Source organism: Salvelinus alpinus, chromosome 3, assembly GCF_045679555.1.
Source record: "Salvelinus alpinus chromosome 3, SLU_Salpinus.1, whole genome shotgun sequence".
NCBI classification, from domain to species: domain Eukaryota; kingdom Metazoa; phylum Chordata; class Actinopteri; order Salmoniformes; family Salmonidae; genus Salvelinus; species Salvelinus alpinus.
In genome coordinates this window covers 46,575,114-46,598,202 of record NC_092088.1, presented here as the reverse complement: position 1 = coordinate 46,598,202, position 23,089 = coordinate 46,575,114, and the positions used below count along the sequence as shown (strand labels likewise).

General features: G+C 44.1%; 1 pseudogene; it reads right to left on the bottom strand.

Annotated features, from left to right (window-relative positions):
- The window catches only part of LOC139569815 (tetratricopeptide repeat protein 27-like), a 153,456-nt pseudogene that overhangs the window by 74,535 nt on the left and 55,832 nt on the right, over window positions 1–23,089 (bottom strand).

Sequence of the window (23,089 nt, the reverse complement as noted above, 5' to 3'; positions counted from 1 at the left end):
TATTCGTTGTGCACTTGTGTATCACCTCCAAACGTACTTTACAGGATTGATTGATGGTAGAGCGAGGTGGTTTCAGCCAACACAGGACTCGGGATATAACACTTTGCTCTTTCTGTTCATTTATGATCAAGCATAGACTTTCTTTTGATGGCAAAGTTAAAGAAAATGTGGATAGAAATGTCAAATGCCCTTGAAAAGGTCTAGAGAGGGAGCCGGAGATAGTGACTACTTTTCACCAGGTTTATACATGAGAAGAAAATGTAAATGAAAGTGAGAAGGCTCTTCAATATTTGCCAGGCCAATGTAAACATGCTACTGACGGTAGCACCAGAGCTGTGGGACCCATCCAATCCTCTGACACACCTCCATACCCAGTGAGAAGACCTACCCAGGGTACAGACGCCGAGATATGCCAGCGCACAGTCACAGGAAGCATATGTTTAAATTCACAGAACTCAGAAAGTTGCTGATTATTTTTCCAGAGAGACTGAGCTTTAACGGCAGAATGAGATTTTTGGCCCCTGGTGATGCCAGTCCCAGGTTCAGTCTCAAGAGAATATTCATTTTTTTACTTTTTATTTCAATTTCCTGTCTCTCACGTTTCTTCAGCCCAGCACAGTCTTTTCCCTGAATGGACCCTACCCTCACCGAGCTCTTCCAAAGGCTACTCGATCGGCCGGCCAACTAGGCTATCTGATTACTGAACATGACGTCTCTGAAGTGGGGGAACAACTCCGAACAAGCTTATGGGATCTTGACTTGACTTTGGATGTTTTGGCAAATGTTTCTGAGTTACAACAGTGGAAAACCACAGCTGTGAGAAACCGCACCCAGCCCTGTTCTCTGCAGTGCTTAGTATCCATGCACCCACCTGAACCTAGGGCTGCAGAGTGGACTGGTGGGAGAGGGAGGTTAAGAGTTCAGACATTGAGTGGGATGCTGCATTCTCCAAGTCTGTGTAAGGAACCTGCTGGCAGCCACTCCAGTATTAATTCCATTCACTTCCAAGATGTAAAGATGAGAGAGACGCCTGTATGTTTAAGACATTCTCCTTACGACAGAGGCTCAGTGCTGAACTGCAGAGAATGGGGCCCCTACACCCAAACCCAGGGATGTAGAGATATCACAACTCAATCAGGGCCTGAGTTAGCAGTGCTTTTCCCCAGATAATATGCAATGGAGGACTCTTAATGGATGCAAATGCATTCTGTTACCGTGGCAAACGGAGAGGGAATAATTAAGGTAAGAGGGGGAAACGAAACCAAGGACAAGCCCAAACAATAACCAAGCAAATTTTCCCTTCATATAGTTATAAATAATATCAGTCTCACTTACAGGACAGTCAGAGCTCCTTAGACGTCAAAAAGATAGTGGGATCGAGGATGAAGTTTCTGTATGTAATATATAATGCATGTAAACAGACAGAGGGAGAGAAATATAGATCGATAGGCATACATACGCATTTAACCCACTGTTCCCCGGGTGCCGACCCCCGGGTCCCAAACCCCCTCTCTGATTCAATGCGGAAGACATATAAGTTGAATGCATTCAGTTGTACAACTGATTAGGTAACCCCCCTTTCCCTTTCCTTTCCCTACACATACATTTGAGAATGTAATTCATTATCAAGTATACGTACACAGTGCATTCGGAAAGTATTCAGACCCCTTCACTTTTTCCACATTGTTACGTCTTATTTGTTTTTATTTTATTGAATATCTAAAACATACAATATACTTGCAGTGAAGCCACTCAACAACTACACCACACCAGTCATCCAACAGACTCCCATTCAGAGCGACACACAGAAGCATCCAGGGTCAATGCCCTGCTCAAGGGCACGTTGACAGATCTCCCACCAGGCCAAAAAAGGTGAACCCGAACCCTCCAGATCCCCCCACAGTTCCCCAATAGCTGTCCCTCAACCATTTGAGATCCCTCCCACAGTCCCCAATAATTTTTATCCATTCCCCACCCCCAAGAACCTCCCAATGCACCAACAAAATGAACATTGTAAAATGTATAATTTTTATTTTCCCCACATCAATCGAAGCAAAAGCAGGTTTTTTCAAATTTTTGCAAATGTATTAAAAATAAACTGAAATACCACATTTACATAACTACTCAGACACTTTACTCAGTACTTTGTTGAAGAACCTTTGGCAGCGATTAAAGCCTTAAGTCTTCTTGGGTATGACGCTACAAGCTTGGCACACCTGTATTTGGGGAGTTTCTCCTACTCTTCTCTGCATATCCTCTCAAGCTCTGTCTGGCTGGATGGGGAGCGTCGCTGCACAGCAATTTTCAGGTCTCTCCAGAGATGTTCGATTCAAGTCAGGGTTCTGGCTGGGCCACTCAAGGACATTGAGACTTGTCCCTAAGCCACTCCTGCGTTGTCCTGTTGGAAGATGAACCTTCACCACAGTCACGTCCTGAGCACTCCGGAGCAGGTTTTAATCAAAGATCTCTGTACTTTGCTCCGTTCATCTTTCCCTGGATCCTGACTAGTCTCCCAGTCCCAGCCGCTGAAAAACATCCCCACAGCATGCTGCCACCACCATGCTTCACTGTAGGGATGGTGCCAGGTTTCCTCCATACGTGACGCTTGACATTCAGGCCAAAGAGTTCAATCTTGGTTTCATCAGACCAGAGAATCTTGTTCCTCATGGTCTAAGAGTCTTTAGGTGCCTTTTGACAAACTTCAAGAGGACTGTCATGTGCTTTTTACTGAGTAGTGGCTTCCGTCTGGCCACTCTACCATAAAGGCCTGATTGGTGGAGTGCTGCAGAGATGGTTGTCCTTCTGGAAGGTTCTCCCATCTCCAAAAAGGAACTCTTGAGCTCTGTCAGTGACCATTGGGTTCTTGGTCACCTCCCTGACCATGGCCCTTCTTGCCCAATTGCTCAGTTTGGCCAGGTGACCAGCTCTAGGAAGAGTCTTGGTGGTTCCAAACTTCTTCCATTTAAAAACAATGGAGGCCACTGTGTTCTTGGGGACCTTCAATGCTGCAGAAATGTTTTGGTACCCTTCCACAGATCTGTACCTCGACACAATCCTATCTCGGAGCTCTACGGACAATGGCTTGGTTTTTGCTCTGACATGCACTGTTAACTATGGGACCTTATATAGACAGGTGTGTGCCTTTATTATACAGCACCAGTCAAAAGTTTGGACACCTACTCATTCAAGGGTTTTTCTTTTTACTATTTTCTACATTGTAGAATAACAGTGAAGACATCAAAACTATGAAATAACACATATGGAATCATGTAGTAACCAGAAAAGTGTTAAACAAATACAAATATATTTTAAATAGCCACCCTTTGCTTTGATGACAGCTTTGCACAAGGCAAAGGGTGGCTACTTCAAAGAATATAAAATGTTAAATTTGTTAAACACTTTTGGTTACTACATACGTGTTATTTCATAGTTTATGTCTTCACTATAATTCCACAATGTAGGAAATAGTCAAAATAAAAAAATCTTGAATGAGAAGATGTCCAAACTTTTGACAGGTACCATCCATCCATCCTTTTACACTCATCATATGCTTCTGCGCTCATTATTTTCTCTTGTTATTTATCCTGATGCCTAGTTACGTTACCCTTCCTTCATGTACATACCTACCTCATTCCCCTGCATATTTGATCTGGTACTGGTACTCCCTGTACAGTGGCAATAAAAAGTATGTGAACCTTTTGGAATTACCTGGATTTCTGCATAAATGTCCAAATTTGATCCGATCTTCATCTTAGTCACAACAATAGACAAACAGTGTGCTTAAACTAATAACACACAAATTATTGTATTTTTCTAGTTTATATTGAATACATAATTTAAACATTCACAGGGAAGGTTGGGAAAAGTATGTGAACCTCCAGGCTAATGACTTTTCCAAAAGCTAAATTGGAGTAAAGAGTCAGCTAACCTGGAGTCCAATCAATGAGACGAGATGGGAGATGTTGGTTAGAGCTGCCCTACCCTATAAAAAACTCACAAAATTTGAGTTTGCTATTCACAAGAAGCATTGTCTGATGTGAACCATGCCTCGAACAAAAGAGATCTCAGAAGACCTAAGATAAAAAATTGTTGACTTGCAAAAAGCTGGAAAGGGTTACAAAAGTATCTCTAAAAGCCTTGATGTCCATCAGTCCACGGTAAGACAAATTGTCTATAAATGGAGAAAGTTCAGCACTGTTGCTACTCTCCCTAGGAGTGGCTGTTGTGCAAAGATGACTGCAAGAGCACAGTGCAGCATGATCAATGAGGTTAAGAAGAATCCTAGTGTTAGCTAAAGACTTACAGAAATCTCTGGAACATGCTAACATCTCTGTTGACGAGTCTACGATACGTAAAATCAAATCAAATCAAATTTGATTTGTCACATACACATGGTTAGCAGATGTTAATGCGAGTGTAGCGAAATGCTTGTGCTTCTAGTTCCGACAATGCAGTAATAACCAACAAGTAATCTAACCTAACAATTCCACAACTACTACCTTATACACACAAGTGTAAAGGGATAAAGAATATGTACATAAAGATATATGAATGAGTGATGGTACAGAACGGCATAGGCAAGATGCAGTAGATGGTATAGAGTACAGTATATACATATGAGATGAGTAATGTAGGGTATATAAACATAAAGTGGCATAGTTTAAAGTGGCTAGTGATACATGTATTACATAAAGATGGCAAGATGCAGTAGATGATATAGAGTACAGTAATAACAACTGCTAAACACGTGTATGTGACCAATAACGTTTGATTTGATTTTACAACAGGTCTAGAGCCTAACTGGCATACGTACGCAACACGTGAGTTTGAAGTTTGGGGAAGATAACTTTCACCATAAAAATGCACCTTCATAATAAAAGCATTACATGCACGATCGCTTTTGCAGTCACTTTGATAATGGTGTTTTCCCGCTAATGGAATGTTGGTGTTTATAGCCTACTGCTGTGTGCACGTTGCTGCTCTTAGGCTGTTTATTCACATTATAACTACCAATTTGTAAGTCGCTCTGGATAAGAGCGTCTGCTAAATGACTTAAATGTAAATGTACATATGAGATGAGTAATGTAGGGTATATGTAAACATTATATTAAGTGGCATTGTTTAAAGTGGCTAGTGATACATTTTTACATCATTTCCATCAATTCCCATTATTAAAGTGGCTGGAGTTGAGTCAGTATGTTGGCAGCGGCCACTAAATGTTAGTGGTGGCTGTTTAACAGTCTGATGGCCTTGAGATAGAAGCTGTTTTTCAGTCTCTCGGTCCCTGCTTTGATGCACCTGTACTGACCGCGCCTTCTGGATGATAGCGGGGTAAACAAGCAGTGGCTCGGGTGGTTGTTGTCCTTGATGATCTTTATGGCCTTCCTGTGACGCGTTGTGCAGACCTCACTACCCTCTGGAGAGCCTTACGGTTGTGGGCGGAGCAGTTGCCGGACCAGGCGGTGATACAGCCTGACAGGATGCTCTCGATTGTGCATCTGTAGAAGTTTGTGAGTGCTTTAGGTGACAAGCCGAATTTCTTCAGCCTCCTGAGGTTGAAGAGGCGCTGCTGCGCCTTCTTCACAACGCTGTCCGTGTGGGTGGACCAATTCAGTTTGTCCGTGATGTGTACACAGAGGAACTTAAAACTTTCCACCTTCTCCACTACTGTCCCGTCGATGTGGATAGGGGGGTGCTCCCTCTGCTGTTTCCTGAAGTCCACAATCATCTCCTTTGTTTTGTTGACGTTGAGTGTGAGGTTATTTTCCTGACACCACACTCCGAGGGCCCTCACCTCCTCCCTGTAGGCCGTCTCGTCGTTGTTGGTAATCAAGCCTACCACTGTAGTGTCGTCCGCAAACTTGATGATTGAGTTGGAGGCGTGCATGGCCACGCAGTCGTGGGTGAACAGGGAGTACAGGAGAGGGCTCAGAACGCACCCTTGTGGGGCCCCAGTGTTGAGGATCAGCGGGGTGGAGATGTTGTTACCTACCCTCACCACCTGGGGGCGGCCCGTCAAGAAGTCCAGGACCCAGTTGCACAGGGCGGGGTCGAGACCCAGGGTCTCGAGCTTGATGACGAGTTTGGAGGGTACTATGGTGTTAAATGCTGAGCTATAGTCGATGAACAGCATTCTCACATAGGTATTCCTCTTGTCCAGATGGGTTAGGGCAGTGTGCAGTGTGGTTGCGATTGCGTCGTCTGTGGACCTATTGGGTCGGTAAGCAAATTGGAGTGGGTCTAGGGTGTCAGGTAGGGTGGAGGTGATATGGTCAAATCTTATTTGTCAAATGCGCCGAATACAACCTTACAGTGAAATGCTTACTTACAAGCCCTTAACACACGATGCAGTTCATTTTAATTTTTAAAAATATTTTCTTAAGAAAAAAGTAAGAGATAAGAAAAACAAATAATTAAAGAGCAGCAGTGAAAAACAATAGCTGGGTTATATACAGGGGGTACCGGTACAGAGTCAATGTGCGGGGGCACCGGTGTCGAGGTAATTGAGATAATTATGTACATGCAGGTAGGGTTGTTACAGTGGCTATGCATAGATAATAACAGAGTAGTAGCAGCGTGGCGGGGGAATGAAAATAGTCTGAGTAGCCATTTCATTAGCTGTTCAGGAGTTTTATGGCTTGGGGGTAGAAGCTGTTTAGAAGCCTCTTGGACCTAGACTTGCGCTCCGGCACCACTTGCCGTGCAGTAGCACGGTAGTCTATGACTAGGGTAGCTGGAGTCCGACAATTTCTAGGGCCTTCCTCTGACACCGCCTGGTATAGAGGTCCTGGATGGCAGGAAACTTGGCCCCAGTGATGTACTGGGCCGTACGCATTACCCTCTGTAGTGCCTTGCGGTCGGAGGCCGACAGTTGCCATACCAGGCAGTGATGCAACCCGTCAGGATGCTCTTGATGGTGCAGCTGCAGAACATTTTGAGGATCTGAGGACCCATGCCAAATCTTTTCAGTCTCCTGAGGGGGAATAGGTTTTGTCGTGCCCTCTTCACGACTGTCTTGGTGTGCTTGGACCATGTTAGTTTGTTGTTGATGTGGACGCCAAGGAACTTGAAGCTTTCAACCTACTCCACTACAGCCCCGTCGATGAGAATGGGGGCATGCTCGGTCCTCTTTTTCCTGTAGTCCACGATCATCTCCTTAGTCTTGAAAACACGAAACAAGAATGGTGTTCATGGCAGGACACCTCGGAAGAAGCCACTGCTGTCCAAAAAACTCCATTGTTGCACATCTGAAGTTCGCAACAGAGCACCTGGATGTTCCACAGTGCTTCAGGCAAAATATTCTGTGGAGTGATTAAACTACAGTTGAGTTGTTTGGAAGGCACACACAACACTATGTGTGGAGAAAAAAAGGCACAGCACACAAACATCAAAACCTCATCCCAACTGTAAAGTATGGTGGAGGGAGCATTATGGTTTGGGGCTGCTTTGCTGCATCAGGTCCTGGACAGCTTGCTATCATCGATGGAAAAATGTATTCAAGTTTATCAAGACATTTTTCAGGAGAATGTAAGGCTATCTGTCCACCAATTGAAGCTTAACAGAAGTTGGGTGATGCAACAGGACAATTACCCAAAATACAGAAGTAAATCAACAACAGAATGGATTCAACAGAAGAAAATATGCATTTTGGAGTCCTGACCTCAACCCGATTTAAAATAATGTGGCATGACCTCGAGAGCGGTTCACACCAGACATCCTAAGAATATTACTGAACTGAAACAGTTTTGTAAAGACGAATGGTCCAAAATTCCTCCTGACCATTGTGCAGGTCTGATCCGCAACTACAGAAAACGTTTGGTTGAGGTTATTGCTGCCAAAGGAGGGTCAACCAGTTATTAAATCCAAGGGTTCACATACCTTTTCCACTCTGCACTGTGAATGTTTACACGGTGTGTTCAATAAAGACAGGATAACAAGGGCCTCCCGGGTGGCGCAGTGGTCTAGGGCACTGCATCGCAGTGCTAGCTGCGCCACCAGAGTCTCTGGGTTCGCGCCCAGGCTCTGTCGCAGCCGGCCGCGACCGGGAGGTCCGTGGGGCGACGCACAATTGGCATAGCGTCGTCCGGGTTAGGGAGGGTTTGGCCGGTAGGGATATCCTTGTCTCATCGCGCTCCAGCGACTCCTGTGGCGGGCCGGGCGCAGTGCGCGCTAACCAAGGGGGCCAGGTACACGGTGTTTCCTCCGACACATTGGTGCGGCTGGCTTCCGGGTTGGAGGCGCGCTGTGTTAAGAAGCAGTGCGGCTTGGTTGGGTTGTGCTTCGGAGAACGCATGGCTTTCGACCTTCGTCTCTCCCGAGCCCGTACGGGAGTTGTAGCGATGAGACAAGATAGTAATTACTAGCGATTGGATACCACGAAAATTGGGGAGAAAATGGGATAAATAAATAAAATAAGACATGAAAACATATAATTGTTTGTGTTATTAGTTTAAGCAGTCTGTTTGTCTATTGTTGTGACTTAGATGAAGATCAGATCACATTTTATGACCAATTTATTCAGAAATCCAGGTAGTTCCAAAGGGTTCACATAGTTTTTCTTGCCACTGTATATAGCTCCATTCTTGTGTATTTTATTCCTCATGTTACCATTTTTTTTTTTTTTTTTTAACTCTGCATTGTTGGGAAGGGCTTGTAAGCAAGCATTTCACGGTTAAGTCCACACCCGTTCTATTCGTCGCATGTGACAAATAAAATTTGATTTAGGTCTGGGGTTCTTTTCTGCTTATGCATTCTGATTTCAACGCTAACCCCACCACTGGTGTGCATGGTCAAAGAGCTCTATTTTCAAGTCATCTGACCATAGCACTGCTTCCAATCCAAGCATCAATGCCGTTTAGCAAACTCCAGGTGTTTACATGTCATTTGTTGGATGACATGAAAACAGAGCTCTTAATTATTTATTTTATACAGTCATTTTTGCTCATCTTTATCAAGGGTGTCAATAATTTCAGGCCCACTATCTTTATTTTGCTGTAAAAGTGCAGGAAAAACAAATAGACAGAAGGAGAAGGAAGTTTGAGTTCCATGTGGAAACGATATGATAGAAGCAGCAACTTGAGGCCTGCCACATCCTTTTCTTCCAAACAGAAAAACGCTTAGACACACACCTCTGTGATTTGCCTTGCCAGTGGACAAAAAAGGGGAAATATTAACTTGCTATGACAACAAAAGCAGCCAAAGCACAGCCCTTGTGTTCCTCTCCTTTACAACTCCCTGAAGTGAAACACAACAGAGCAGAGAGCCAAAGCAGTACACACCTCTCTCTCTGGGGGAGAGAACAAGGCTGGGGGAGCAAAAGGGGAAGCTTAGAGTACACGTAAGGGCATAGGTACTGTACAAGAAACTAGTGCAATGCATTAAAGGTTTAGATGTTGAATGAAGCAGCAGGACTGTTTGGCAGTGGTCTGTCATAACACAAACAGCATACAGAGAATGCTGGAGATGTCAGGGAGTGTGTAGAGCACTGAGAAGGAGCAGGGAAGGCTGGCACCCGCTGTGGGGGAGGGATTAGCGGAGAGGAAATGATACTTCCCTCCTGGTGAGATGAGGGGACATGACCCCGCATTAGGGAGGGAGGGAAAAAGAGGAGGGTGACAGGGTGCATGCTGCTTCTTCTCTCATCAGCCGCCAACATATCTTAGATTCCACACATTCTGCGACTCCCACGCCCCCCTTACTCGTAACCAAATACCCAAGGGACTTAACATGAAACTGTTGCTGTGGTTAGTGACGGATCACTCAAAGCAAAATGTCCCCTTCAGAAGAGAGGGGGAGCAAAGTTTCTTAATAGAGGACATGCAAAACATTTCACAGAGGAAGTGCTAAAACTAAACATGGTGAGACACGACTTACTGAGGTGAAGGCCAGGAGCTCTTCTTCAGTCAGCTTATGGATAGGGTCGTTCTTCTAGAAATCAGTGCTGCGAGACAGAGACACGACACACTGTAATCAACATGGAGCTCGTCTCTGCTCTCCCCCGATTGATTGCAGTGTTTTCTCCCATACATCAAGATGTTGACAGGATTCTTTCCCCCCTCCGTATTGATTTATTAACGGTCAAGTGCTATCGTTCTATCGCTGAGGACGCATCAGTGCATTGGCCATTAGACAGAATTGCCTGTTATGATAGACAGGGCTTTCCTGAGACCATTAATCTACATCACTGCACCATCTGAGGGGCGATTGATTCAGAATGAAATGTGTTCCTTGTTCTTTTTGATGAACAGTTCGGTGTAGTGTCACGATCCCTTATCCATGTGCCTGCCTGGTCAATCGGCATTAGGCAGGTGTGCGATACTCCCATGGGCAGGTGTGATATACTCCCATGGGCAGGTGTGATATACTCCCATGGGCAGGTGTGATATACTCCCATGGGCAGGTGTGATATACTCCCATGGGCAACACACACTGTGACCTGGAAAAGGCAGAAGGCCAGACAGACATTATCTACAGTGGTATACTCTCCTTCATGGTACTAATCTGAAAACACAAGCTAGATGAAAGCAATGTGCAGAATGGCTACCAAGAATTTGTTTTCCCTTGTCGAGCAGCCATTTTAGACTATTGATATACACCCGTAAATGTATCAAATCAATGCCTGAATGGAAACGTCTGTATCCAGCTACAAAACCAGATAAGGTTTTGGCAGGAGGTGACCAGTCAGGTTGGGGGGTGTTAGGGGAGTCTGCTTTCCAGACCAATGACGATTATGATTTAATGGAGATTAGATACAACAATAACCAGCCATCCTTTACAAATGTTGTTTGTTCTCCAGCCTTGGACACTGGAGTCCAATTATTATTATTTTTTTTGGGGGGGGGGGGCAGAGTGAGATGTTGCTGTGTGTGTAGGGGTGAGTTCACAGGGTTCTCTTGGAACCCTTCAGAGGTCCTAAATGAATATGGTCACATTATAGAGGAATTTTAAATATTATAAATCATGTCAAACCAACAAAACATATTTACATATTTCATTCCTTTTGAACGGCTGTTATGGTTTCCTCTGCCACATCATACTTTCTAACCAATTTCGTATTGATGGTTCATTGTGAACTTTTGATTACACATAACATTTCAGAAATTCTGTCACGCACTGGCCTTAGTTATCTTTGTTTTCTTTATTCTTTTAGTTAGGTCAGGGTGTGACATGGGGGATGTTTGTGTGTTTTTGTCTCGTCTAGGGTGTTTGTATTGTCTAGGGGGTGTTTGTAGAGTTCATGGGGTTGTGTTCATTGTAGGTGTTTATGTAAGTCTATGGTTGCCTAGATTGGTTCTCAATTAGAGACAGCTGTCTATCGTTGTCTCTGATTGGGAGCCATATTTAGGCAGCCATAGTCATTAGGTAGGTTGTGGGTGATTGTCTATGTGTAAGTTGCTAGTGTCTGCACTTATTTGTTTTGTATAGCTTCACTTTTGTAGTTTTGTTTAAGTGTTCTTCAGTCCGTCGCTTAAATAAATAGATGATGTATTCACTTCGCTGCGCCTTGGTCCTCTTCTCTTTCAAGTTACAACGATCGTGACAAATTCCTAATTTAATGGAGCTGAGCCAAGTTCTATAACAGTTTGTTGTTTATTAAAAAAGGTCAACTTACTCCCCAGTTATAAAGGACAGAGACCCTTAGCGCAAATTATTATTAGAACCTTTTAGAACAGTCACTGAATAATTACAAATAGGGGAATATCTGGCCCAGGGCTCTACAAACGAGAATTTGCTAACAGAATTCCAGTCTATAATTGTTTTCTGGCATCAGGCCTGTAGTCTACAGGTCCATAATGGCTAGGCGGTGGGAGGATGACGGAAACAGTGGGTTTAGAGTAGGCTGGTCCAATCCTTCAGGTTCATGTCATATGTAAGGAAGCCAACACCAGCCAGTGCCATTGACATCAAATATAACAATAATTTACTGTATGTCATTTATAAAACGCCTAAATCCAAAATGACTTACATTCATGCGTGCACTCATTTTCATGTGGGTCGCCCTAGCGGGAACCCACGATCCTGGCGTTGCAGGTGCCATGCTCAACCAACTGAGCCGTATACTGCACTGTGTGGCAGGAGAGTTCATTTTTTATTTTGCTGGCGGGGGTGTTGCTGGTTATAGGGGTGTTACTAGGAGTTGCCAGGTCCCCAGGAATGGCAGGAGCCCAAGTCCAGGAAAGGGATATTCCAGACTGGGTCACATTCACAAAGCTCTGTGGAGCGGCGTGAACTCTGATCCATTCCCAGGCGAAGTGTGAGGGGAGAAGGGGGAGCACAGGGCTGGTGGTGGACTCCCAATACACTCTCTACACATGTGCAGTGTGTGGGATCAAGTATGTGAGTGTGTCTACACTAGCGTGTGTAGGAAAGGGAAAGGGGGGATACCTAGTCAGTTGTACAACTGAATGCATCCAACTGAAATGTGTCGTCCGCATTTAACCCAACCCCTCGGAATCATAGAGGTGCGAGGGGCTGCCATAATCCACATCCACAGCGCCCAGGGAAAAGTGGGTTAAACTGCCTTGCTCAGGGGCAGAACAACAGACTTTTTACCTTGTCAGCTCAGGGATTCGATCCAGCAACCTTTTGGTTACTGTAACTGTGTGTGTGAAGAATGCACACATCTATACTATTGAATCTGTGCCATTTGACTCAAGTCAGAGGTATGGCATCAAAACCAGCCATCTCTAAAAAGTTAAAAGTATTGGGTGGGTGTGGGTCCAATGCAGACGATTTTATCTCAATATCAAATCACATCGGGTTAACAATTTAGTACCTTACTGTGATGATTGTTTTCAATTAATATGGTCCAAAATAAACAAAAATATCTTATTTCTCAAGCAAGAATTTAGCTAGGACTGTCTGGGAGCGGTCTGAGTGGGGAGGGGAAAACTCAAAACTAGCTGTTATTGGCAGAGAGGTTTGGAACTCTTTCTTACTGGTCTATTAACTAAACTGAACAAAAATATAAAAACGCAAAATGCAACAATTTCAACTAATTTACTGAGGGTAGGCCCTAATCTATGGCTGCAGGGGCGCAGCCATGGTTGGGCTAAGGCCCAGCCAATCAGAATGAGTTTTTACCCACAAAGAGGCTTTATTACAGAGAGAAATACTCCTCAGTTTCATCAGCTGTTCTGGTGGCTGGTCTCAGATGGATGTGGAGGTCCTGGGCTGGCATGGTTACATGTGATCTCCGGTGGGGAGGACAGGATGCAGCTTATGGTAGAGAAATTAACATTAAATTCTCTGGCAACAGCTCTTGTTGACATTCCTGCAGTCAGCATGCCAATTGCACGCTCCCTCGAAACTTGAGACTGTGGCATTGTGTTGTGACAAAACTGCACATTTTAGAGTGGCCTTTTATTGTCCCCCAGCACAAGGTGCACCTGTGTAATGATCATGCTGTTTAATCTGCTTTTTGATATGCCACACCTGACAGGTGGATCGATTATCTTTGTAAAGTAGAAATGCCCACTAACAGTGATGAAAACAAATCAGTGAACTAAATTTGAGAACTTTTTGCGCTTATGGAACATTTCTGGGATCTTTTATTTCAGCTCATGAAAAATGTGACCAACACCTTACATGTTGCGTTTACATTTTTGTTCAGTATAATTAACCCCGTGGTCAAAGCTCTATCCAACCAAAACAGGCGGTCTTTTCAAACAGCTCTAACACGAAAAAGGCATTATCATAATTTTTACAATTTCACAATATTATTCAAACTATGGAAATATGTATAAAAAACACTGGGCATATAAGTATATACACAGATTGCACAAAACAGGAACATGACAGACTGACCAGGTTAAAGCTTTGATCCTTTACTGATGTCACTTGTTAAATCCACTTCAAAATCGGTGTAGATGAAGGGGAATAGACAGGTTAAAGAAGGATTGTTAAGCCTGGAGACAAGTGAGACATTGATTGTGTCTGTGTGTGCCATTCAGAGGGTGATTGCAATTAGAATTGTTGTGCAACGACTGGGCTTATAAAAGCAGTTGTTTTACTCCAGCAGCAACGGGCCGAGGAGCTGCAGCAGTACAAGTGCAAATACACAAGTGGCAATTTAAATCCCACCATATCATGCAAATTCACCTATAGGCCGATAAGCATGTCAGTCAAATTCATTTTCATCAACTGGTACTTCCATCAAAGAATAAAAAGCATTACTAGGCAACGGGATAATTTCTTCTCCTGGTCAATTTGGCCAGAAACTATTTATTTTGGGGGGGCCAAAAGCAGGCAATTACTATAGGGTCAATGAGCTCCAATGTGCAATGAGTCTCCTTTAGTCTCCTCTAGCGCCTTGCGGGGGTAGGGAGATGCAGGTTACGTAAGTAACCTTGAGTTCCATTTGAAATACTTGTTTCGATGTTTCACTAAGGGATATGGCAAACTGCCGTTAACGCAGACATGCTCTCCAAAGCCAGGGTACTTTCAACAGCATCACCACTCAGAGGCTCCCACACTGAGGACAGTATGCGCCAATGAAGGTGCAGTGACGTGTAGTCGGTAAAACCTCAAAAGTATGAAGGGGTGGCTCAACATGCCGCCTCGCAAACCTCTTGTAAAGAGATGCCTTTGAACAGTGCCCAAAAGGAAGCCAAACCTCTGGTGGAATGAGCCCTCAGGCCCATTTTAACCCTTGCTATTATAAGTTAATATAATAACCTCCACTATCCAATGGGATAACCGTTGATGAGAGACAGTTGGTCACTCTTGCGCCATGCTCTCGTTCTATGCAAGTAGATGCACAACATGTGTACTGCACATCAACGGTGGAGACGCCCTTCTTCCGTAGAATTGAAGAGTGGTGGTTGGAAAGACATAAGGTCGAAAGGCAAGACAATTGCAATTGCAGCTGATCTTAGGAATTAAGGCAGGGTTGAATAACAGCATCACCTTGGAAAACACTGGGGCAAGCTGCAGACACGAATGATGGACTGAGTGCGTGCAACTCACTCACTCGCTTTGCAGATGTAAGCGCAAACAGCAAAGCAGTCTTAAGAGAGATTTCGGCTCAAAAGATTCCTGAGAAATCGCCTCAAGCACAATACAGGTCCGAAGATCGAGCTAAAGGCTTGGAGATGGGCCGTAAATGACGCTCAGCCTTCATGAAACGACACAACAGAAGGTGTTTCCCAACTGTGTTATTGTCCAAGCCTATACACTGAGTATGCAAACATTAAGAACACCTCTTTCCAGCAAACTTGACAACTGTGGGAAGTATTGAGTCAACATGGGCCAGCATCCCTGTGTAACGCTTTTGACACCTTGTAGAGTCCATGCCCCAACGAATTGAGGCTGTTCAGAGGGCAAGGGGAGGGGTCCAACTCAAAATTAGGAAGGGGATCCTAATATTTGTTATATTCAGTGTATGGCAGGCTAAGAAGGCTGCTAAATAGACATTAACAGTGGGAAAAAAGCCTTCCCTCTGTCCAAAAGGACCTGCAACAAGCATAACACCTCAGATCCAGAGCATTGGTAAGGAATTATCCATTTTCAGTGACCCAACTTCTCAAAAACACACCAGTTGTTTCCATACAGTAGAAGGGGCTCTTGCGATCTGGATCGCCTCAATGACTTTGAGAGGAAAGCCTGTCGCATTCAGATTTATTCTCTCACAGGCCAGGCTCAGAAAGCCATGGTTTCAGGGTGGAAAATCTCTGTTTGCCTGGGTCAATAGATCCCTGCTTAATGGAAGTTGTCATGGCTCGTCATAAAGCAGGAGTATGTTTTCTGCTAACCAGAGTTTGTCTGACCATTGAGGGGCTACCAAGATTAGCGACAATTATTGTTCGCTCACTCTGTTCAAAGTGGGGAGAATCAAGCATAGGAGGAGGAAATGCATAGCGCATCACCCTTGGCTAAGGGTGTGCCAGCGCGTCCAGTTCCAGTGTTACGTATTCCGCTATCAAAGACAACGGGCAGTGTCTCTTTGTGTGATGCGAAGAGATCTAGACCGTATCTATCCCAGATTTGGTTCAACACCTGGGGATGGAGTCTCCAGTACCGATATAGGGGATTGCCTTTGGACAAAAAGTCCGCTCCCACATTCAATACGCCTGAGACATGAGTAGCGTGTGGTGAAAGTAGGTTTGCCCTGCTTCACAGAATAATCTTGACAATCTGTGTAGATGCAGAGAGCGAGTGCCACCCTGGCGGTTGATGTATGCCACCACAGTCATATTGTCTGTCCTGAGAAGGATGTGACAATTTTGAAGGAAGTGCAGAAAGTGCATCAAGGAATGAAGCAATGTCAGCAGTTCGAGGTAATGTATGAGCGTGGCGGAGCTGTGGGGACCATAATCCGTTTACTGCCCTTCCCTCGTGAACTGTGTCCCACCCTGTGAGTGCACATCTGTTGTCACTACCCTTTGGGGAATGCCAGAGAAGAAGATGGAGGGGCTCCTCCCGTGAGGGAGAGCTGAAAGGCAGTCCTGGGTCACCACTATCTGTCGATTGCTGTGTCGTTGACACCACAGGCCAGCCACTCAATGCTGAAAATCTCTCATGGTAACTGCCAGTATTGATGGCTCTGATCCCCCATTGCTTAATATAGAGGAGATTTCCTGCTCTAGTAAGCAAGCTGAGTCGCTCCTTGCAGTTGAAACCCCCTGGATTGTGCCCCTAGAGGCTCGGAGGTTGAGATCCGACGCAGGTCTCGCCCATTGGTCTTGGTTGGCTGTGCTCATCTATTGAGCAAATCGGCCTGGTACGCCAGCAGTAGGGATGTTACATTCAACGCCCATACTGAACGTGCCGCAGCAATGTAGACCTTTTGGAATATGGAGGCTGTAAACACTCCGCTTTCCCAGGGAGAGCAGTGCCGGTCATTGCCGAGGCCCTGGGGTTGAGGTGACTAGCCAGTGAAGGCTCGACTACCAGAGGTTTGCCGAATCCCAATTCCTCCATGCCCTGGATGTCAATGCCAACAAAGCGCTAATCTCAATAGCTAGCCATGTGGCGATAGCTAAACAGAAACTGACAAGTAGAAAATTAATTATTCAAAACAAAACCTTGAGGTCGGTACTCAACACAAATCGACAAGAACTGAAGTCCTACGTTAAGCAGCGTTAACGGTTCATTGCGAAGGCAGAAATTGAATCGTGCTGAGGAGAGCTTTAGTGAACGCAGTCACTTCCGCAAGGAAGAGAGGTGAGAATGACAAGTTTGGCGGGCGAGTGGCTCCCTTTATAGAGGGGCTCAAATCATTCGCCTCGCCACTCAACCGGTCTGTCTCCAATAGACACTGTGCGATTGGTTACTTCGAGCTTGTGGACATGCCCTGTCGTATCCGGTAGTAAGACATCAAAACAAGTATTTGAAATAGCCCAGGTTCTAACTTTCTCCTTGACTAACCTTACATACAGCTCCATCAGAAAGTATTCACACCCCTTGACTTTTCCCCACTTTTGTTGTGTTACAGCCTGAATTTAAAATTGATTAAATCAAACTTTTTTTGTGTGACTGGCCTACACAATACCCCATAATGTCAAAGTGGAATTATGTTTTTAGAAATGTTTACAAATTAATTGAAATGAAAATCTGAAATGTCTTGAGTGAATAAGTATTCAACCCCTTTGTTACTGCAAGTAAAGGAGTAAAAATGTGCTTAACAAGTCACATAATACGTTGCATGGACTCACTCGGTGTGCAATAATAGTGTTTAACATGATTTGTGAATGACTACCTCATCTCTGTATCACACACACATACAATAATCTGTAAGGTCCCTCGGTCGAGCAGTGAATTTCAAACAAACAAAGACCAGGGAGATTGTCCGATGCTTCACAAAGGTCAACTGTAAGTGCTGGTAGATGGGTAAAACTAAAAAAAGAAGACATGGAATATCCATTTGAGCATTGTCAAGTTATTAATTACACTTTGGATGGTGTATCAATACACCCAGTTACTACAAAGATACAGGCGTCCATCCGAACTCAGTAGCCGGACAGGAAGTAAATCACTCAGGGATTTCACCATGAGGCCAATAGTGACTTTAAAGCAGTTACAGAGTTTAATGGCCGTGATAAGAGAAAACTAAGGACCGATCAACAACATTGTAGTTACTCCTCAATACTAACCTAATTGACAGAGTAAAAAGAAGGAAGCCAGTACAGAATAAAAACATTCCAAAAACATGAATCATGTTTGCAACAAGGCACTAAAGTAACACTACAAAAAATGTGGTAAAGCAATTAACTTTTTGTCGTGAATATAAAGTGTTATGTTTGGGGCAAATCCAACATATTACCGAGTACCACTCTCCATATATTCAAGCATAGTGGTGACAGCGGCATGTTATGGGTATGCTTGTAATTGTTAAAGGACTCAGGAGTTTTTCAGGATAAAAGAAGAAACAGGGTAGAGCTAAGCACAGGCAAAATCCTAGAGGAAAAGCTGGTTTAGCCGTTTTTCCACCAGACACTGGGAGATGAATTCACCTTTCAGCAGGACAATAACCTAAAACACAAGGCCAAATCTACACTGGAGTTGCTAACCAAAAAAACTGAATATTCCTGTTAGAGTGACTTAAATCTACTTAAATCTAAGGCCTGAAAATGGTCATCTAGCAATGATCAACAACCAATTTGACAGAGGGTGAAGAATGTCGAAAAGAATAATGGGCAAATGTCACACAATCCAGATGTGGAAAGCTCTAGGAGACTTACCCAGCTGTAATTGCTGCCAATGGTTTTTCTACAAAGTAATGACCCGGGTGTGAGTAAATGAGTTCTGTATTTTATATCGAATCAATTTGCAAACATTTCTAAAAACATTTTCACTTTGTCATTATGCAGTAGTGTGTGTAGATGGGTGACAAAAATCCATTAAATCCATTTTGAATTCAGGCTGTAACAAAATGTAGTCAAGGAGTATGAATACTTTCTGAAGGCAATGTATTTTCCACTATATCAATGGGCCATAGGAGGATGACAGGGTTGCTGACTTATCACCATTAAAGAAGTATGTAACTTGTATGTGATGAGTAAGAACTGCATTCAACAAAATAATTTTTTGCCCATGTTATCTTGAGTGCTATAGGTATGTTCATCAATTTGTTCTTGTCAGTATCAATAAGGTGAACCGTATTCCACATACAATGACCGCCTAGCCCTTCATATCTAGTCTCCCAAAGGAACAGCCTTGATAGACTATTTTGACCTTTATTGACCATTGGTGGTACAGTTGAAGTCGGGAAGTTTACTTTCACATTAGCCAAATACATTTAAACTCAGTTTTAACAATTCCTGACATTTAATCCTAGTAAAAAATTCCCTGTCTTAAGTTACTAAATTATTCCATGTGTTATTTCATAGTTGAGGTCTTCACTATTATTCTACAGCGTAGAAAATAGTACAAATAAAGAAAAACCCTTGAATGAGTAGGTGTTCTAAAACGTTTAACCAGTAGTGTACATAAGAGGGAAAAATAAGAGGAAAGTATGGAAGAGATGCAGAAAGAAGAATGGATAAAAGAGGGAGTCAGAGAAGGGAAGTGTAAGAGTGGTTTTTGACTGGAGGAAGCAAGCCTCACTCCCCTTTGTCCTGAGTAGCTGTTCTAAACATTTTGACCAGTAGTGTACTTGGAATGTGGCAGGTCCATTTAGATTTAGTTCCAGGATAAATGTTTTAGGTGAAAAAAGCCTGCTGCCATGCATAACATTTGTACACATACACCCACCTAACACTAAACCATTTTTCATAGCTCATGATTACTGTGAACTGACATCACAGTAAACAAAGGAGATCTGTGTTTTGGCCAATTTTCTAACTTGTAAACAAGTCTAGTGTGCACACACACACAAAAAATACTGAAAATGGCCAAACCTCTTGCCACCCAAATACCTTGGCCAGCATAAACCCAGCATTTGACTGCCAGGAACACCCAGTAGAAATCCCACCATCTTGAAGGGTTTGGAAGTCCAAAGTACCTGATGGTCTATTTTCTGTGGCCCTTCTAAAGGAGGTAGCTAATGGCTAAAACACACAAGGTGCCAGATGTCCTGACCTGTGTCACAAGCTGCACATGCGCCTCAGGTGGCCGGGTCAGAAGACATATGCACGGTTACACACAAACACACACTTAGGAGAGCAAAGGGAAACCCACCCACCACCAAGGAGAGCCTTCTACAGAATGGCTGCCTGGCTCAGTGGTGGTTTTATTGTGCTTTCACCTGCGCCCACCACAGATATCAGTGAGACAGTTTAATGATAAAAGCCGAAGTGTTGTTCTATTTGCTTTCCCCATTGTAATTCTCCCATTCTCTGTGATGTTCTCCTAATCGCTTTACCTCCGTCTACTTTCCCTCACCAGCTGATAAAAGAACCAGCCAGCTGTGGCAAATCTCAAATCTGGAGTTTAATCCCATATTGTATTTTTACATCAAGTGCATTGCTCTGACAGAAACCCTCCTCAATGGTGCATGACACACAATATTCTATAGCAGTGGTTCCCAAACTGTGGGGTGGGGGGGAAGGGTGCGCATGAATACACATGTGGCAAGATGTATAAAGTTGCAAGAAAATTAGCTTTAAAACGGCAGACAAAATGTGTAGAATTGCAGGAAATGAGCTATAAAACCTGCAACATTTTCTCTCCACCAACAAAGAGGGGTTTGAACAGTTTGTGTCATGAACAGTGCTTGTACCCATAGAAATAGACATGGTGCGCGCAGGGGGGCGCAGGATGTTCCCCCAATGCTGGAAGGGAGGCCTGACTGAAAACGGTTGGGAACCCCTGTTCTATAGGTGAGAAAGAAAAATGTATGGACCAATTCAGGAACTTTTTCCACATGTTGTTATGTTAAAGCCTTATTCTACAATGGTTTGAATAAATAAAATAAATCAATCCACACCCAATACCCCATAAAAAAACAGAAATACCTTATTTACATAAGTATTCAGACCCTTTGCTACAGGATTTGAAATTGAGCTCAGGTGCATCCTGTTAAATGAATCATCCTTGAGAAGTTTCTACAATTTGGAGTCCACCTGCAGCAAATTCAATTGATTGGACATGTTTTGGAAAGGCACACACCTGTCTAGATAAGGTCCCTCAGTTGACAGTGCATGTCAAAGCAAAAACCAAGCCATGAAGTCGGATGAATTGTTCGTAGAGCTCCAAGACAGGGTTGTGTCATGGAACAGATCTGGGGAAGGGTACCAAAACATTTCTAAAGCATTGAAGAACACAGTGGCCTCCATCAGTCTTAAATGGAAGAAGTTTTGAACCACCAAGACTCTTCCTAAAGCTGGGGGAGAAGGGCCTTGGTCAGGGAGGTGACCAAAAACTCTTTGGAGATGGGAGAACCTTCCAGAAGGACAACCATCTCTGCAGCACTCAACTAATCAGGCCTTTACGGTACAGTGGCCAGACGGAAGCCACTACTCAGTAAAAAGCACATGACAGTCCTCTTGAAGTTTGTCAAAAGGCACCTAAAGACTCTTAGACCATGAGGAACAAGATTCTCTGGCCTGAATGTCAAGCGTCACGTATGGAGGAAACCTGGCACCATCCCTACGGTGAAGCATGGTGGTGGCAGCATGCTGTGGGGATGTTTTTCAGCGGCTGGGACTGGGAGACTAGTCAGGATCCAGGGAAAGATGAACGGAGCAAAGTACAGAGATATTTGATTAAAACCTGCTCTGGAGTGCTCAGGACGTCACTGTGGTGAGGGTTCATCTTCCAACAGGACAACGGCCCAAAGCACACAGCCAAGACAACGCAGGAGTGGCTTCGGGACAAGTCTCAATGTCCTTGAGTGGCCCAGCCAGAAGTTTGGAACCACCAAGACTCTTCCTAGAGCTGGCCACCTGGCCAAACTGAAGAATTGGGGGAGAAGGGCCATGGTCAGGGAGGTGACCAAGAACCCGATGGTCACTGACAGAGCTCAAGAGTTCCTCTTTGGAGATGGGAGAACCTTCCAGAAGGACAACCATCTCTGCAGCACTCCACCAGTCAGGCCTTTATGGTGGAGTGGCCAGACAGAAGCCACTCCTCAGTAAAAAGCACATGACAGTCCTCTTGAAGTTTGTCAAAAGGCCCCTAAAGGACTCTCAGACCATGAGAAACAAGATTCTCTGGTCTAATGAAACCGCAGGAGTAGCTTCGGGACAAGCCTCTGAATGTCCTTGAGTGGCCCAGCCAGAGCCCGGACTTGAACCCGATAGAACATCTCTGGAGAGACCTGAAATAGCTGTGCAGCGACGCTCCCCATCCATCCTGACAGAGCTTGAGAGGATCTGCAGAGAAGAATGGGAGGAACTCTCTAAATACAGGTGTGCCAAGCTTGTAGCATCATCCCCAAGAAGACAAGGGTGTAATTGCTGCCAAAGCTGCTTCAAAAAAGTACTGCGTAAAGGGTCTGAATAGTCATGTAAATGTGATATTTCATTATTAAAAAGGTGTTTTTGCTTTGTCATTATGGGGTATTGTGTGTAGATAGTTTTTTCCCCTCATCATTTTAAATACATTTTAGAATAACACTGTAACGTAACAAAATGTGGAAAAATACTTTCCGAATGCACTGTATATTCACAATTGTTTGTAGACACCCTTCAAATTAGTAGATTCGGCTATTTCAGCCACACCCGTTGCTGACAGTTGAATAAAATCAAGCACATGGCAATGCAATCTCCATAGACAAACATTAGCAGTAGAATGTCCTTACTTGAAGAACTCAGTGACTTTCAAAGTGGCACCGTCATAGAATGGCACCTTTCCAACAAGTCAGTTAGTCAAATTTCTGCCCTGCTAGAGCTGCCTGTCAACTGTAAGTGCTGTTATTGTGAAGTGGAAACTTCATAGAGCAACAACGGCTCAGCCGGGAAGTTGTAGGCCACACAAGCTCAGAGAACAGGACCACCGAGTGCTGAAGCGCATAAAAATAGTCTGTCCTTGGTTGCAACACTCACTACCGAGTTCCAAACTGCCTCTTGGAAGCAAAGTCAGCACAAGAACTGTTCGCCGGGAGCTTCATGAAATGGGTTTCCATGACCGAGGAGCCGCACACAAGCCTAAGATCGCTTGGCATTGCGCATGGTGTCAGCTGGAGCGGTGTAAAGATCGCCGTCATTGG